Consider the following 17,570-nt stretch of genomic DNA (forward strand, 5'->3'; position numbering starts at 1 on the left):
AAAATGTTTTATTTTGTTTAAACAAAAAATACCTTTACTAAAGTTATGGTTTTCAGTAGTAAATAAAAAACGCAATAATTTATTTTTGCTTTTTTTAAAGCATCGTAATTTGTAACAATAAAACATAATTTTTACAGTAACATTACGAAAAAAGCCTCTAAAGTCCGTATTAATGAATTCTATATAACTCGAAGAAAAATGAATTCTCGCATACTATTCAGGAAATTAAAGATTCAATTAGATTCCTATTTCAGTCACCTAAATTATTTAGGGTGAAATGAGTTTAGGAATTTATAGCCAAACCTAAATATTTTTTGCTTAAAAAATAGCATTAATACAGTAAGTTTGGTAAAATTGGCATAGAATGCTCTGCTTTACGGTTGTTGTAAAAATGGAACGGAAATTTGAATTTCGTTCCCTTTTAAATTCGGTACATTTTTACATTACGTCCAACTCATCGTTCACATTCGACACATCAACTTTTATAGCTTTTCGGGTATGCTGGCAAGGTTAGGGGTATCTATTCTGAAAGCCGTTCTTAACATGGGTAGATTGGTAGGTGTGTCAGAAATTTCGTGAAAAACAGTGAATAATTCCACCCCGTTTTTTCAAGCTGATAACTCCTCGAAAAATGTAACTCAAGCCCTAATTTGTTTTCAATTAAAGGAGCAATGACCAAGGTTTCATTAGAAAAAAACAAAAAAAATAAAGAACGTGTTTTTTTTTAAAAAGGTTTTAAACTGCGGACTTTACACGTAAATTTCTAAAAAACACTACTTTTTTTGCTTTAAATTTGAATATATGATTTATTGACCGTTTCTCTTTAATTTGTGATATATAACACTTTGGTGAGTAAATTATTTACTTTTTAATAGACATTTCAAAATGGGAGGGGTGAATTATTCGACCTCCTGTCTTTTCAAGCTTATAACTCCTCGAAAAATATCATTTAAGCCTAATTGTTTTTCAATTAAAGGAGCAAGGACCAAGGTTTCATAAAAAAACAAAAACAAAAGAAAAAACAAACATCGTGGTTTTAAAAAAAAACAGGTTCTAAACTTCGAACTTTACAGGTAAATTTCTAAAAAAAACACTACTTTTTTGGTTTTAAATTTGAATATATTACTTATTGACCATTATTATTATTATTATTATTATTATCATTATTATTATTATTATTATTATTATTATTATTATTATTCAATTTGTGATATATAAAACTTTGGTGAGTAAATTAATTATTTACTTTTTAATAGACCCTTGAAAATGGGGGGGCGACAATTAAAAAAACGTTTGTCTAAAATATTATATTCGGTTTATTGGAAAGGGCATAAAATTTCACATTGACCCTTCAAATATCGTAAAAATAGAATCAATAGAAAAATTTTGATAGATTTTTAAAGCTTAAAAATTGAAAAATATTGAGTTCGTAAAATTCATTACTGTTTTTAAAAAATAAAAAAAATATTTCTATTACTTTAAAACAACTTTATTAATTTATTTTGGAAGTATAATCCATAAAGTAAATAAACAACCCACTTTTAAAAGAGAAATTACGAGATTTTTATATTTTATTCGCAGTTGCGTGATAAGGGTGTCAAAAATTCTGATACATCTACTAGATTGGAGTGTTTATTCGTTGTAAACGTACCCTACAACCTATAAATGTCGATATTTCCAATGTGAATGGTAAGCTGGACTTATGTAAAAAATTAACAAAAAGATATACCAAACTGACTTTTTCGTTTAAAAATGGAATTATTTCCCTTTCGTTATTAACTGTTTTTTGTTTAATAAATATTTTGTGTTTTATATACATAAAGTACAATTGTTGAATGTTACTGTTTTGATTATATTCGTTTGAGGGGGGCACAATTAAAAAATTAAGAAAGATTAAAACGAAGCGAAATTTAAGTTTCCGTTCCATTTTTACAACAACCGTAAAACAGCACATACTCAGCAAGTTTTATCGTAATTTATAAGCATTATGTTGACACACTAAATCAACATTTCATTTTTTTTTTTTGCATAATTAATTATGTATGTATTTTTCTGTTAATTTTCTGAACATCTGTTGAAAAAAAATAATTTGTACATTCTCTTGAAAAAAAGAATCAAATTTTTCTCTACTTCACATAACTATTTACAGTGTTCATGTAAAGCATTCATCTGTTCTTTTTATAATAAGAATTCCGTTTTCAAAGACAAACGTTTACTGGCAAATTTCTTTTAAAAAAAAGTGCAAGTGTTCCTGAAAAAACAACTTTCACCTAACAAGTTATGGTAAAAAATTAATCTTTTTTGGGGAGAAAAAATAACAACTTTTATTGATTAAAAAAATTGCAATAAATAATAAAAGTAAATAAACGAACAAAATGCAATTTTTCTTGAGGAATGTGTTCCATTTTAATTAACTCAACCACCGCAACGCGTGGCCGGGTACAGCTAGTATATATATATATATATATATATATATATATATATATATATATATATATATGTGTAAATGTATATATATATGGAATATTTATTTCAACACCATATATACTTATTTCAAAGGCGTACCAGTTACATTGCGTTGAATCAACCATAAGTGGTTGGAAAGAGTCAGTGAAAGAATGCAAAGTCAACAAATAGAGAAAAAAAAAACGTAAAACGAGCGTTTTAACTTTAACGAGTTTAAATTTTAAAACAGAACTTAGTAACCGACGCCAATAGATTCTGAATATGGAAGGATGAAAGTGCGCGTGTGTGTGTATTAGCGTGTGTGTGTGTGTGTGTGTGTGTGAGAGAGAGATAAAAAAGAGAAGGAAAGAGAGTAAGTGGGTGTGTGGTGTCTGAGTTAAAACGCTCGTTTAACGTTTACTTTGCATTGTTTAACTTTTACAAAGTTGCTGATGAATTTGCGTTGACTTTATCCAATCTCTTATAGTTGATTCAACGCAATAAAACCACTGGTACGAATTTTAAACATGTATATATAGTATTGAAATAACTATTATATATTCAGCTCTCACATCCACGATCGACCAATTTATTGGATTTTTCATCATCTCCTTACACGCTATATATATATATATATATATATATATATATATATATATATATATATATATATATATGAGCAAATACTAAATAAAACATGTTAAAACACTTTGAAAAAGAGTTAAAAACATATTTAATCTGAAAAGGAAACACTTAATAAGTTGATAGTCTTTAATCCGTGGAGTTTCGAAGAAATACTTACCTTCTCATCAGAGGGTAGGAATTAGCAAAATGCGGTATCGGATTTTGCATACAAAAGTATTTGATGAAACTGCAACTAAGTCAAAGATCTTACTTGATAACAAAAAGTGAAAAGAGGGAACATGGGGAAGAAAAAGGTGATTTAACGTGAATGGATTGTCTGGCGAAAGGTAAATTATCCAATATTATATATATTTATATATATATATATATATGTATATATATATATATATAGAGAGAGAGAGAGAGAGACAGAGAGAGATAGAGAGAGAGACAAACAGACTGGCAGACAGACAGACAGAGAGAGGTAGATTGATGGATAGATATGAGCGATGCGGAAAACACAGCATAAACGTATCTCAACCTGATAACAAATTTATTTCAACCTGAAAGGGTTGAAATTAATTTATAATTAGATGGCGTTCATGCTCTTATTATTACTTTATAATGTGCCTATTTACTATGCCTCCCCACGGGACAGAGTTAGACACCAGGGTCATTTTTTAACGTGGAGAAAAGGTACAAAAATAAAAATTGTCTCAGTCGTCAAGGATTTCTCCTCCACCGAAAGAGAACAAGAAATAGAAGTGCAGCATCTGAAGAACAGATACTACACTTTGAGATATTAAATCTTTTATTCATGTTAAAAAAAATACAGTCAAAATCAACGATGAACAAAAAACTTAGGCACATGGCCAACTCAAAAGGGGGGATTTTGGGGGTCGTTGGTCATCCTTGTCACTCCAGAACTGAACAAAGTCAATAGTTTCTCCCAGCTAGTATCTTCTTTCACCATAATACCGCATTCACCCTTTCATATTTGGGGAGGTCCTACTTAACTCCCAATTTTTAAAACATTTTTTATTGACGTGTAAAAACAATAAAGATAACAATAAAATGGTACAATAATTCATTTGTGTCGAGGGCGGGGGAAGAAAAAACAAAAGGTGATTAGTAGGACCCTCCCAACCCCGTCTAGTTGATAGACTGCCCGTTTCACTGGGTTTGTAAAAGGAACCTCGCTTCTGCGGGTCAGTCTCTAGGTGGGGATGCCCTCTAGATGGGGGTGAATGGAGAAAAGAAATTTTTGTGGGTAAGGGATGGAGGTTAGTTTGTATTTCTTTTTCTCCAAGATTGGTAAAATTTAGAGGAAGGGGTGAAAACAAAAATTGCAGGTAAGAGGGGATGGGGATCTTGGAGGCTTCCTAATCGGGGAGGGATGGAACACACACTCAGCTAGCTGAGAGGCTAATTGTTTAATTTTACTTTACAGAACTGCGCGTTCCACACCTAGGCGGGGAACACGTATTCAAATTTGGCTCCTCTTCGTACACACAGACTTGCCACATGTATCCATCTTCTGTCAAATGCCGCGCGATGCAGCCTTCTTCTATCACATCTGATCGTCACCCGTAGTTGGTGTTTAAAGAAAGCGATCAGATTTTGATCAGAAAAAGACAATACCCCCCGGCAACCTTGCAGACGCGACGTCCAAATCACCATTCTCGCCACGGCCAGGATCGTAACGTAGACCATTTGTCTTTCCCGGTCCCACGGCGGCCTCACGTTGTCCACAACATTGGATACAGTAATTGGGCGAGGATGCTCAGGATCGATGCGAGCCGTCACTCCGCTGACATACGACCAGTACTGGCGGAGTTCGCGGCAATCGAAGAAAGCGTGATCCGTAGTTTCTACGGCCGTTGTCCCACAACGGGGACAATCAGGCGACTCCAAAAACCCGGAACTGCATTGTATGTTGTTGAGTGGAAGTGCATTTCGGGCCAATCGCCAGGTCAGAGAGAACTCCGAATTGTTCGGATGACTACACTTTGATCTTGTCCCGAAGGCCAAGTCATCACGAAATTTTACTTTATAATGTGATTCACTTAAGATATCTCAAAGAAATAGCTCTATTCATTACCGATTAAAAGATATGATGTTATTGTAGTTGTATATACGCCATTTTCATCATTTGATATATATATACTGTGTGTTCGTATTATAAGCTCTATCTCCTATTTGGTTTTATCGAGCTTTTACATCTGGCTGAGATAACTATAAATATTAATTCTGTAATATTTATAATATACTTTAATTTTAACATCTTGGAGCATTTTGGTAAATTTAATTGTAATTTTTATTTTATATATATATATATATATATATATATATATATATATATATATATATATATATATATATATATATATATATATGGGGGGTGCGTGCGAGAACGAATGTTTTTCCAATTGAATGGTGTATACGCTGTCAATACGTTTATATTCGGAGGAGAAAAGAAGGAATCAATCGTTTATCTGTAAATCAAAAAAAAATCCCGATAAATTCGCTTTTCCTCTGCCGGTACCATCATTTCCTTGTTGCAAATGTATCGGCGAATGGTTTCGCCATTATTCTTTTTCATTGACAATCCCTTTGCTAGAGCAGCTGAATTCACTTCTTGCTAATGAACAGACACGGGTTTGGATCGATATTTCACCATTCGTTTCTTCACACGCTTTATCGATCCATTACATCCGATTTGCGTGTCTATCACCTTCCTCCTCCTATTTTCCTCGTCTTCTTACTTCTACCAGTTAAATGGCCGTTTCATCGAACGAGACACAGGAGTTCACTTTCCGTGTCCTTTACAATACCAACAGCGACATAATTCCTTTCCAGTTTGTATCAAGCTTAAGCCACTAAAGAATAGGATCATCTGTGTCTCTACGGGGTGTCCCAATAAAATGTATACACTTTTTAAATAACCATAAAACCCATATTTATTATAAGAAAGAAACGTTTCATACATCAAAATAATGTGAATAAATATAGAAACCAGCTAATTATCGAATGTGTTCAAATTATTAGCCACTGTGGTCTATAAACAGCTGACAACGCTCACTAATTGTATGGGACGTGCCGTAATGTTCTTAAGAGAAGGAAAGAGATGAATGAGAGTAAAAATTGGATGGAAAACTTTACTAATCAGTGCAATTGGTAAGTGTGACATATCTTCTTTCAATGATTACTTTCAACTTATACATTGTAGCTCATTTTGTTGTGTAAAGTCCGTGTTTTACATGCCACACAGTCCCGCCCTCCCCAAAAATCCATTGGGGCGGAGTCGAGGCCGGTGAGCGTGGACAGTACTCGTTACTTCCCCTTCGCCATAACTATCTGTTTCGGAGGTGACTATCAAGATATGCTCCTATGTAATGATGATAGTGGGGAAGTGCTTCATCCTGCTGGAAGTTCTAATCTGTATTCCTAAACATCTATTGGGAATGTGGCATCGCGCATTCATGTAGCAAGTTGAAATGATTTAACGAGTGTGTACATTTTGTTGGGACACGATGTAGATAAAAAAGTGATGTTTTGATTTCCCCCCTCTCTCTCTCTTTCTCTCTCTCTATCTATCTCTGTGTCTTTATCTATCCCCCCTCTCTCTCTCTCTCTCTCTCTCTCTCTCTATCTATCTATTTATCTATTTACAGGCATTTCACGATCGAATTCGGATCTACATAACAATTATTATAATAAGACTATTAACAATTTATAGTACTTATAATATGTATGCGTTTTACTCAAAAAAATATATAACAGTATATTGAGGATTGATAATATGTTATGTATACACCAATTATTGGTGGTATTACAGTTCTCATAGACGACAAACAATTAAATCATATGAACATTCACAAAATACTTTTCTTGCCGTTCGCTCTAGTATAGTTTTTCTACTCTTGTCTTGCCCGAGAGAACATCTGGCCCTCGCAACAGGTTGGTTCAACCACTAAAAATACGGATTTCCAGGAGAAAAACGGTTGTAGAAAAGAAGTGGTTGATTCGTTTGGATTTGTTAATAACAACTGATGAGTGGAGAGAGATCGGGAGAAAAAGACACGTCGTTAATTACTACTCTACTTCATTCTAAACGAACTAAAGAATAATATTTTTACTCTTCTTCATCTTTTTCCTTCTCTTAAGAACAATACGATACGTCCCTGTTCAGCACACAATAGCTGAACTTAATTGAAACGAATTTCCTGTTATTCTGAAGTAATAAATCTCCATTAACAGCAATACAAGAATATGCATTGAAATAGTCCCTCAATAGTCTTCGCCAAAACATAATCTAAACATCAGATCCTGTCATTCTTAACCGTATTATAGTTTATTTAAGTATTACTGAATAAATCTGACGAAACGAAACACTTTACATCAATGAAATAAATTAAGACAGCGCAACAGAAAAAATGTTAATTATCGTCAATGCCAAGTGACATCCTTGTAGAAGTCGAATGCTAAATCTTCACTACTGGTTGTACTAATGAATAACATTTAAAACTACTTCTACAAGGCCATGACTGACGGAACAAGAATGATCAAACACCGTTGTGTAAATAAAGAGTTCATTTCAAACTTCTTTATGAATTGCCGAGGTTTATGCAAAACACTCGGAATTTCATAAGATGCACTGGAATAATGCCGCAGGTTATATCGGTCAAACTATAGTAAGTAAACCAGCCAAGATTAAAGTAGTACAAAAACGTTATATAAGTAAATGGAGCGACTTTATTTAAAGGAGGCATTGCGCTATTTTTATCCCTCGGTTGCTCAACACACTTTTGAAGGAGCGTGTTTAGAAAGAAAAAAAACTGCCTGAATAAATAATCGTGAATTTTTAAACAGATAATCCGAAGCTCAAGTCTGCGGTGTTAGCGTTCTTCTGCTTTATTTATTTTATGTGTAAAGAGATTAAAACCAACGTGAAGCTTTTTGTGAAAATTTTAATACATTTTTGTTGTGGAATTAAGCTAAGTTTAGGCATCATGCAGGGCAAAACTCTCAAATTTTAGTTCCTTTAGAAAATACATGAGTAATGTTAAGAGGAATGAAATAGACATAGCTCCCGATTTGAAAACTCATATATTTCATAATCTCGTTGTCTTTGGTTTATAGTCATGAGGTACAAATACATCAACAATATCTGGATTTCAATTTCTTAGCAATACCGCATAAACTTAAGCAATAAAAACATTTTCCAGAATTAAAATAATGCAATGAACAATAGTAGTTACTTATGTAATGTTTATCCAAAATGTTGAAGAGCTATAATGACGGGAATAGTATCATGAAAATGAAACTTTTTTTGTGCTCCAAATTAATATTTCTTCATAGTCACCGCCATACGTTAGCGCACTTTTGCCAGCGATTAACAACGGTTGCGCGAGAGCGCCCGGAGTTCGATTAGTCAATTTCGTGCTAAATGTAAAACCTTTTTTTACTTTTGAACTAAAAATTTTGAAGAGCAAAAAGTAAAGGGGTAGCCCAATTAAAACGACCAACCCAGAATTTATTTTCGACATCGTAAGCACAATTCTCAATACAATTTTGCCAGGAATTGAATGACGCTTATTAAGTTCGAACGGACGTCAATAATAGGATTTGAATTCTTCGAGTCTCTCACCGTCAATATCCGCATGAGAGCCATGAAACTTTCAGGTGACGAAGACATAAGTTTAGCCAGCGAGTTGATACAATTTGCTATATCATCCGATCAACTCAGGAGGAGAAAATAGGAACAAACTAATGGAACGCCCTTCGTATCCTGATTATGTCTACTGGCGAGAACCAGAATGCCTACTAGACACTTAATCTAATGTTTAAAGATTTCCTGTACATGAGTTTATTAGGACAATTTACCCTACAATTACACTCTGACTAAATTTTCTAAAAACCAGTTAATATCGGCGGACAAAATGAGATCTCCCCTGTGTTGATAACAAACACTGCATTTTACGAGAAATAATGCACCTATTCCAAATGATGTTTTCTCAATTATCATGGCGAAGATATTTATTCGACTGGATAAATTAATGTCCTAGCATTCAGTCGGACCAAGAATTCACAAGAAATATATACTATAATATATGTGACTAACTCTCTGTTGGAGAGGCAACGAAAAACCTTAATGGAATATTCGAATATTTATATATCTGACATTGAGATCAAGTGTTTACCTTGAGAAATCGGACTGAAGTGAAATGAAATAAAAGGAGTATTTGCTCTACTTATAGAATAAAATGTATCCTCTCAATTTATTTATAATTTCGAATCCTGCTTTTAAGATAAATATCATTTACAACCAGAGTTCAATTTCCCAGTGACTATAGGTTATTTCTGCCTACATCTCTCTCTCTCTCTCTCTCTCTCTCTCTCTATATATATATATATATATATATATATATATATATATATATAATATATATTTTTAGTCATCGGCATACAGTCCTGTTTCGTTGTATCACAACTCATCAGTGCCGCTAGACTAGCACCAATCCCAAGCCGAGGATCGAATCTAGAACCGTCGTGATGACAGTCGGCAGTTCTACCCCTATATATATATATATATATATATATATATATATATATATATATATATATATATATATATATGTGTGTGGGTGTGTGTGTGTTTGTGTGTCTGTGTGTGTGCCTGTGTGTCTGTGTGTGTGTGAATAGTCATCATAGACTATTTCGCTGAATAACGACTAAAAATGCTGCCTGACATGAGAGTATCTTGTTGTGATGCAAAGCAGGTCGTTTTTATTTTCTGGAAACGGACATTCGGGAAAATACAAACATTATCAAATTATCAATCATCAAATCACTACCAACAGTAAACTAGTGTTCATTTTTTTTCACAAAGAGCTTCCTATTATCGTAATTTCATTTTCTTTTACAAAGTAGTCACCACATATCAAGTACTGGAAGCCTCTCGAGAATAAGTGTTAATGAGTGGGAAAAAGTCGTAGTGATCGATAGTAGTGGGAATTTGATAAACTGGTTACTTAAGGCGATGGCTCATCAAGAACTTGTTCACGTTGGACTTGAAGACGACTATATTGTAGTCAATTGAAAAGCAGGATAACGAAAGAGAGTTCCACAGGCGTGCAGTTCTTAGAACGAAGTTTTGATCATGGAATCTACGTTTAGGTTTAGGCACAGATAAAGAGTAAGGGAAATTATTGGCAATCGTTCAGCTAGACGAATGTTTTTCGTGAAAGTCAGATCAGAGGAGAGTATATATTGGAGTTCAAATGAGCACTTGGTTGTAAATATGAGTAACTCATATTCAGGTTGAACCCCCGTTAGTTTCCTTATACGAAGCTGAGTTATGATTTCGCATTTTGTTTAATGTGATTCATATGACATATTAGCTTAATTTACTTTAACTCTAAATGCAGCTCATTTCGTTGTTTTGTTTATAATTGCGATATAGTACAGCTCGTTACTTAAAAAAGCTAATAAATATTCAGTTTGCACAAGAAAAAAAACGCATAGTGAGTATAATGAAGTTAACTCTAATTAAATAACGTTTTAAAGCTAATTTGTCGTTATTAGATGCATTTTATATAGAACCCTTATGAAGGAATACCAGATTCTGGGAAGCTACTTAACGTATGAAACTTTGAATTCAGCTAAGTAGAGCAAAACATCCCGATATACATTTTTGTTTTTGTCGCTACCGTTAGAATTTAGGTTGTACAAACTACAAAGTGTCAGTTGATTCCATCACATGTCATTTTAGTTTATAGTTGACGATGATGCTGCAACACTTGTAACCAACAAATAACATGTTCTGGATAAATAATACAGGAAGCGATATATGGTCCGATACTTTGTTCAAACGAGATAGTACTTGAAGCGGGAAGACGGTGACAGTAAATTGAGCGGTAAATTATTTAGCGCCAGTTTTATTTTCAGAGAAGCGTACGTGGGAATTCATATTTAAACATACATTGTCGCACTTTTTTTTAAAATAAGGTTGATGTTTTTTCTTTTTAAAATCCAGCGGGCATGAGGACATATAAAAAGAGACGTGCCACAGAGACGAAAGAACCACGCTCAGTAGAACACATTGCATGAACAAACAGCGCAGAGAGAGACGGAGAAAGAGAGAGGGTAGGAGAGAGACAGAGAGAGAGAAAGAGAGAATGAATGATTAGTAACAACCTACTGTGATAAAAGAGTGGGAGGAACTAAAGCGATACTCTCCCTTCAAATTCTGTATTTTATCATGGAAAAGAAGAGTACTCTGAGCGATAATTACGCGGATGTAGAGGCAATCCTACATCTTGTGTCGTATCGGATGGTTATATTGGTAGAGATAGGTGGCTGGTATTATTTATACAGTGGTCCGAGAAAAATAATATATAAGCTTTCTATTTTAGGCCTCAAGTGAAAATCAGTAGTAACCAACTTCTGCCAAGAGAATCCTATTGTGAAATTGATCGGAGATTTGACGATTACAGCAACATTATACTTCGAATCTTCCGTCATATAATAGAGTAGCTTTTCATCCTAACCGTATTTTTACATACGTCAGATTTTCAGAAAAAATGAGCTAATCTCAACATTATCGTGTTCCACATTTCAGCATCTTGTTAATAAATGTATTAGTCTATTAACACGACGCTCTTAAGAAGTGTCTGTACTTCTTTCAGGCGTGTCGAAATCATTATTCCTGTCGGTTGTATTTGCCAGCTATTGCGTTAGTTGTTTTATAGACTAAGCATTCTCTAAGATTGTGTTCGTTCCTAATAAATTACTCTCGTTAATTCATATAAGACATAAAAGGAAAATGTACTATTATACATAGTTAAGTGTCAGTTTTAGTCATTTACAACTGCTTTAAACCTTCACCCGTCACTCATTTTCCGACCAAATTTCAAACAATTATTACAGTTTATAGAACACCTTCCCAGCTACATTGTGAAAAAAAAATCAATTTTCGTTCAGTAAAACAAAAGTCATGATGAATTTTCTGGTGTTCCAAATCGTAAAACTATATAAAGAGGTGAGTGACGCTTTTTATGACTGGTTTCCATAGCAACCACACACTGATTTGAAAAGGGACGTAACAAGTGAGAATGAAAGCATAAAAGGGAAATAATTGGGTGATTTTATTAAACTCGGACGAGTGATGTACATTATTACATATGTGTTTATGGGGGCAAAATATAAGACTAAAATTAAACAAAGAAAACGTGAATTTATTGGAAGTCTGGAAATAGACCAGATTACAATAGCGAAATGCGAGCATGAAAAGTAATATGGTTCAGCTTAAACATGGCAAGTAAAGGACTAGTTGTTAAAACCGGAAAAGAAAAGGCCAAGATGTTCTAGTAAAAAAATATAATACATTTATAACTTAAAATTTTAATGCTGCAATATTTATAAATTTATTATATTTTTTCACTAGAATATCTTGCCATTTTTATTTCCAGTTTTAAGAACTAGTCCTTTATGTTTCCATGTTTAAGTTTAAACATCTTACTTTTCATGCTCGTTTTGTTTTATTGTAAGCATTGAATATTTGATTTTAAAGATGTACATTGGCTAATTACTGATTCACACACGATGACAAGATTATTTATATTTGTTTTGGTTTTTTTGTTACTGAGATTGAAATCTCGTTGTTTACGTTGAAATGGATGTGCGCACCTGTCCTTTCTGTCATCAGTGAACTCCCCAAGTCGTGTGAGTAAATTTGTTTTTCTATTCTTTGCTCGTCTTGTGCTTTTGAGAATTCTCCTCTTTCCTATCTGTAAACATGTCTACTTATCTATATTTAATAGATTGCTTACGTAACAATAAACATGAATAAGGATTTTTTTTTATATCCCTTGCGCAAAACTACGGTTATTCACAGGCTGGAATTGCTAATTCACAAATAATTTGCTTGTTGTCGTCTTTTTATCAAATCCACTGCGTTTTAATAAATTTAACAAGATTTTCACTTGTACTCTTATGGTGTCCAGTGTTTCGGCAAATTTAGTTTAGCAAAATAATTATGCGGCTTACTCTAACCATGTTACAAGGAAATCCATTTGGATTCCATGAAATAATTCGAGTACTTAAGGATTGAATTGTTGAATTGTTTTTAAATAAAAGAAGATTTAGTTTTCATAGTTGTGACTTACAGCATAAGCAGGGAGGTGATTAATTGGATAACGAAACAAGCTGACAAATGAGTTTATTAAGTTCGAATCAGTTCCTCACACATCCATTTTCACTTAGTAAGGAATGTTTTCACGGACCCTCACGCAGTGCACGATGGTCTTTCTAGGAATAATCCAAACTACAAACATATGGAAATTAATGCCAACAATAATCGTATGGTTCACATGAAAATGCATGACTGCTTCTCAATAACACGAAAAGGATAACCATGAACAAAGCTTCTTTCTTAGAACTGCACGCCAATAGAACTATGTTCCGTCTGCCTGCTTCCCTCCGGACTACAATTTGGATGTCTTCAAGTCCAATGTTAACAAATTCCTAATGAACCGCACCCTTAATTAAACACTTCATCAAATCTCCACACTAACGTAATGCACTTGCAATAACCCTTATCCCTGAGTTGCTTCCGGGCCTTGATAAATGGTGATCACTGTGTAAAAAAAAAAACAGTGTTAACTGAAGACCTATTTAACATTTGCTTCCGTAAAATTTACTATTGCTTCATTGAAAACCAAATCTCCGTTTCTTATTATATTAAGCACAAGTATTAAGAAGTATACGATAAACATGCATACTAAAGAAGCCGTGATATGAAATTTTCCAAGTGATACGAATAAATTGTAAAATGTTGGAACACTTTTTCCCATTGATGTTTGGTTCAGCAGATTGTACAATTGTAATTCGAGACAGATTTTGACATTTTTATTTAACAATAAATATACAGATAATGTAGAAACATCGCATGGATGTGGCCTCTAAACTTAATGTGCTTTAATTTAATGTGAGTATTTCAGAGAAATAAATGTCTAGGCCTTATGAAATAAATCGTACGTATATGACTATACATTTGTATGCACAGAATTCTCTTCTAAACTCATTATCTAATCATTGAGAATATTGAATACAAGTTAATATCATTAACTAGAAGTGACACCGGCAAAGATCTATTATTTTCGTATACTTACTGGAAAAGATTGTATAATACATTGTAGGCATTAGTCTTATTTACGTAACCATTCCCAGATGGCTGCGTTTAATACTTGTTCTATTGTATATATGTTTATTTCTATTGAATAATTATTATCGGTACTTATGCATCTATGTTACAGTGATAAGGCCTTACGTTCGTGAGCGTTCCATGGCCGATTACGACCGGAAAAGACCGGGATATGACGAAGCGGATAAGCCAATTAAATATAAGAATGACATAACGGCTTAGCCAAGCAAATTCAAGTAAGCAGACGATAAATAATTTAATTAGCTTGTTGACCACTTTTTGTGAACAAAATAATAAAAAAACAATTTATCGCCAACAATTAAAACAGCATCAATCTATCGCAAATTACGCGACAAATGACAATCTATGGAAAAATGATACAAGAATAAAAATGTATTCTCAAAATTCAAAGTTGCCGGACATGAGAGAATCATTGCTAATTTTTAAAAAATGAGAAAAACCTATGTCTGGAGATGTGATAATATCAAATGCAGAGCGTGGACAGAGATGTGAACGCAACATTTTTCCCCAGTCCATACTCAGCATTGCGTAAATATCAACAGTTATATATATATGGTCGCACTAGATGGCTGCACTTTAATACTTTCGCACCCCCACACCTCCCAAAAAACTAGATTATACCCTGACCGACTTCAAACATTTTCCGTGATATTTTTGTGAAGAGTATTTTTGTAGATCTCTCGGCAAATAGGAGCCCTAGAGAATACGGTCGAGGTAGCTGGTCCTCTCTTGAACAGAATGGACCTAATGTCACGAGAGATTTCCAGTCGCGAAGGTCATGAAACGGATACGACCCAGCAAAAGAAGAGGGTTTCCTGGTTACTGCATCGCATAGGAATGCCAAAACTCTTTCATTAATAATAAAAAGTATATTTCGCCAGAGACAACACTCATGTTCGATTGGTGGAGGTCGTACAGCGGAGTTGGAGGTGAGGGCTACGAACACAACACGGTAACTCACAAGCTACACTTCGTTGAACACATGACTAATGTGACAACGAACGACGTAGAAGGAATGTGGAAGCAAGCGAAGCAAAGGGACCCAATAGTGGGTGGAACAAATAGAGACTTGGTAGACAGCTATATGACAGAGTAGATGTGGAGACAGAAATTCAAACATGACCACCTTTGTCTTTATATTGAACCCGATAGCTGAATATTAGCCTCAGCTTACTTTTATTTTCCTTACCTATTCTCTTTCTTAACTGTTGTCCTATGCACTTGAGGGTAAAGCAGAACATTCTCAACTGCACTGCCATAAGACCTTCAAGAAAAAAAAAAGAAATCATAAATATGGCAAAATCGTATTTAAATTCAGGCAATTTATTCGCATTTCTATTTAAAAAAAAGATATACGCCACAAACTAAAACATCTACCAGCAAAATCTACCATGTGTTTTTTTAAATTTCAAGTAATGAAAAACTGCAACATTTCCAGTGTCTTACATTTGCAGTTATTAGTTTTATTTTTCGTACGTATTTTCATTAAAAAAAATAATCTAAAACATGAATAAATTATGCGTTGAAATAAATATTTATTCTGCGGAATTACGATAATTTCAGTAGTGTTTTATTCATTTTTTATTGAAATGGTAAAGACATTATGCATTAAAAATGTTTTTTATTCCTCCCTTTTTTTTGTCATCATACGTTTCGTCTTATCCCGGTTCATTCAATAATCGGCCCGGAAACACTCGTGAAAGTTCAAGTTTTTCACTGTATCAAAGGTGCATAAGTGCCTGATTTTCTATATCATTAATGTTTAACGGGTGTAGAAATAAAATTGCAAAATAGTCAAATGATGAATTAATTATTTGAAAATCGTTTTAAAAAATCCACATGACATATAAAGTAAGACCCGTACGCAGATACACCTATTTACTTATATTTTTTATTTATTTTAACATATTTATTCATTAAAATTATTCATCCAGTAAATGGTAGTTGATTGATATAAAAAAAAAAACAGGTTAAAAAATAGAATAGTTTTCATTAAAACTGCTTAAAGAAAAGATGTATATATTTATATTAAAGCAACAATTTAGTCCGACTTTGCTCAGGCCCTAATACTGTTCATAAGTGTGTGTGCATATGTATATATTAAAAAGTTTGACTCATTTCCAGGTAACCTAGATCTAAAATCTCAAGTGCTGAGACTCAAAGTTCGCGGAGGAGTTTGGTAGAGTCTGCAAAGGTAAACTCTTTATACTTTGACCTTTTGGCAGCCAAATTCTCGCCCAGAATCTTGTTAAAAAGCGTCCTGCATAGCTGAATACCCTTTATGTAATATTTCAAATGTTTAGACCCAAAACTAGCTAAATAGTTTGCTAGAGAACGTAAAGGTAAAATCTTTTGAACTTTGACCGCTTGGCAGCAAAATCTTCGGCAGAAAACCGATTAAAATGTTTGCCGTATGTCTGAATACACTTTATGAAAAATTTCAAATATTTAAACCAAAAATGGGCTGATTAATTTGGTAAAGACGGCAGAGTTAAAATTTTATAAAACTTTGACCACAATTTTAACCTCTTAAAATGTATTGTTTTGCGATAAAATCGAATGGAAAAGTTAGATACATGTCGAAGTGACCTACATTTAAAATTTCAAGTGCTTAGACTCAAAATTGGCGGAGGAGTTTGGTAGAGTTGTCAAAAGTCATATCGTTTAACTTTACCCCTTTGACAGTCATATTTCTGGCCGAAAACCGATTAAAAAGATTTTCCCAAACATCAATACGCCTTATGTAAAATTTCGAGTCTGTAGACTGAAAATTGACAAAGTAGATTTGTAAGGAAATGTACCCACACATACATGAAATTTAACTTTTGTAGATATATATAGATAAGATATGCGCATATGTTTATATAGGTACGAGATTCACATATGCTATTGATATGTTCTATTTCTTTCAACAGTTTCATAAATGTAAGCGGTGATCTGTTCATTTATACACATATATATCTATACAATTTAACTTATATCATGCAAATGAATAACTGAATGTAATGCTTTGTTAGCTTTCACTCCAAAACGTTATACACACGTCAGTTTTGAAACGTTGTCTGACCTAAATGTGCTTCTTAGACGCCTGGTCAGCATTTTCCCGTAGGAGAATATCAGGCGATGGGCTAACTAACAGTCTTTCTCAGAGAAAAACTAAAGCATTGTAAATAGTGGCCTCTTAGCACATAATGTCACATTACCTGACCCTTACACCAACAAATTCCGTGGATGACTGACTGTGAATGACCCATCTTCAAGTGACAATTTTAAA

The sequence above is a fragment of the Euprymna scolopes genome, chromosome 4 (assembly GCF_053919585.1).
Source record: "Euprymna scolopes isolate OS-2025 chromosome 4, ASM5391958v1, whole genome shotgun sequence".
Classification (NCBI taxonomy): Eukaryota; Metazoa; Mollusca; class Cephalopoda; order Sepiida; family Sepiolidae; genus Euprymna; species Euprymna scolopes.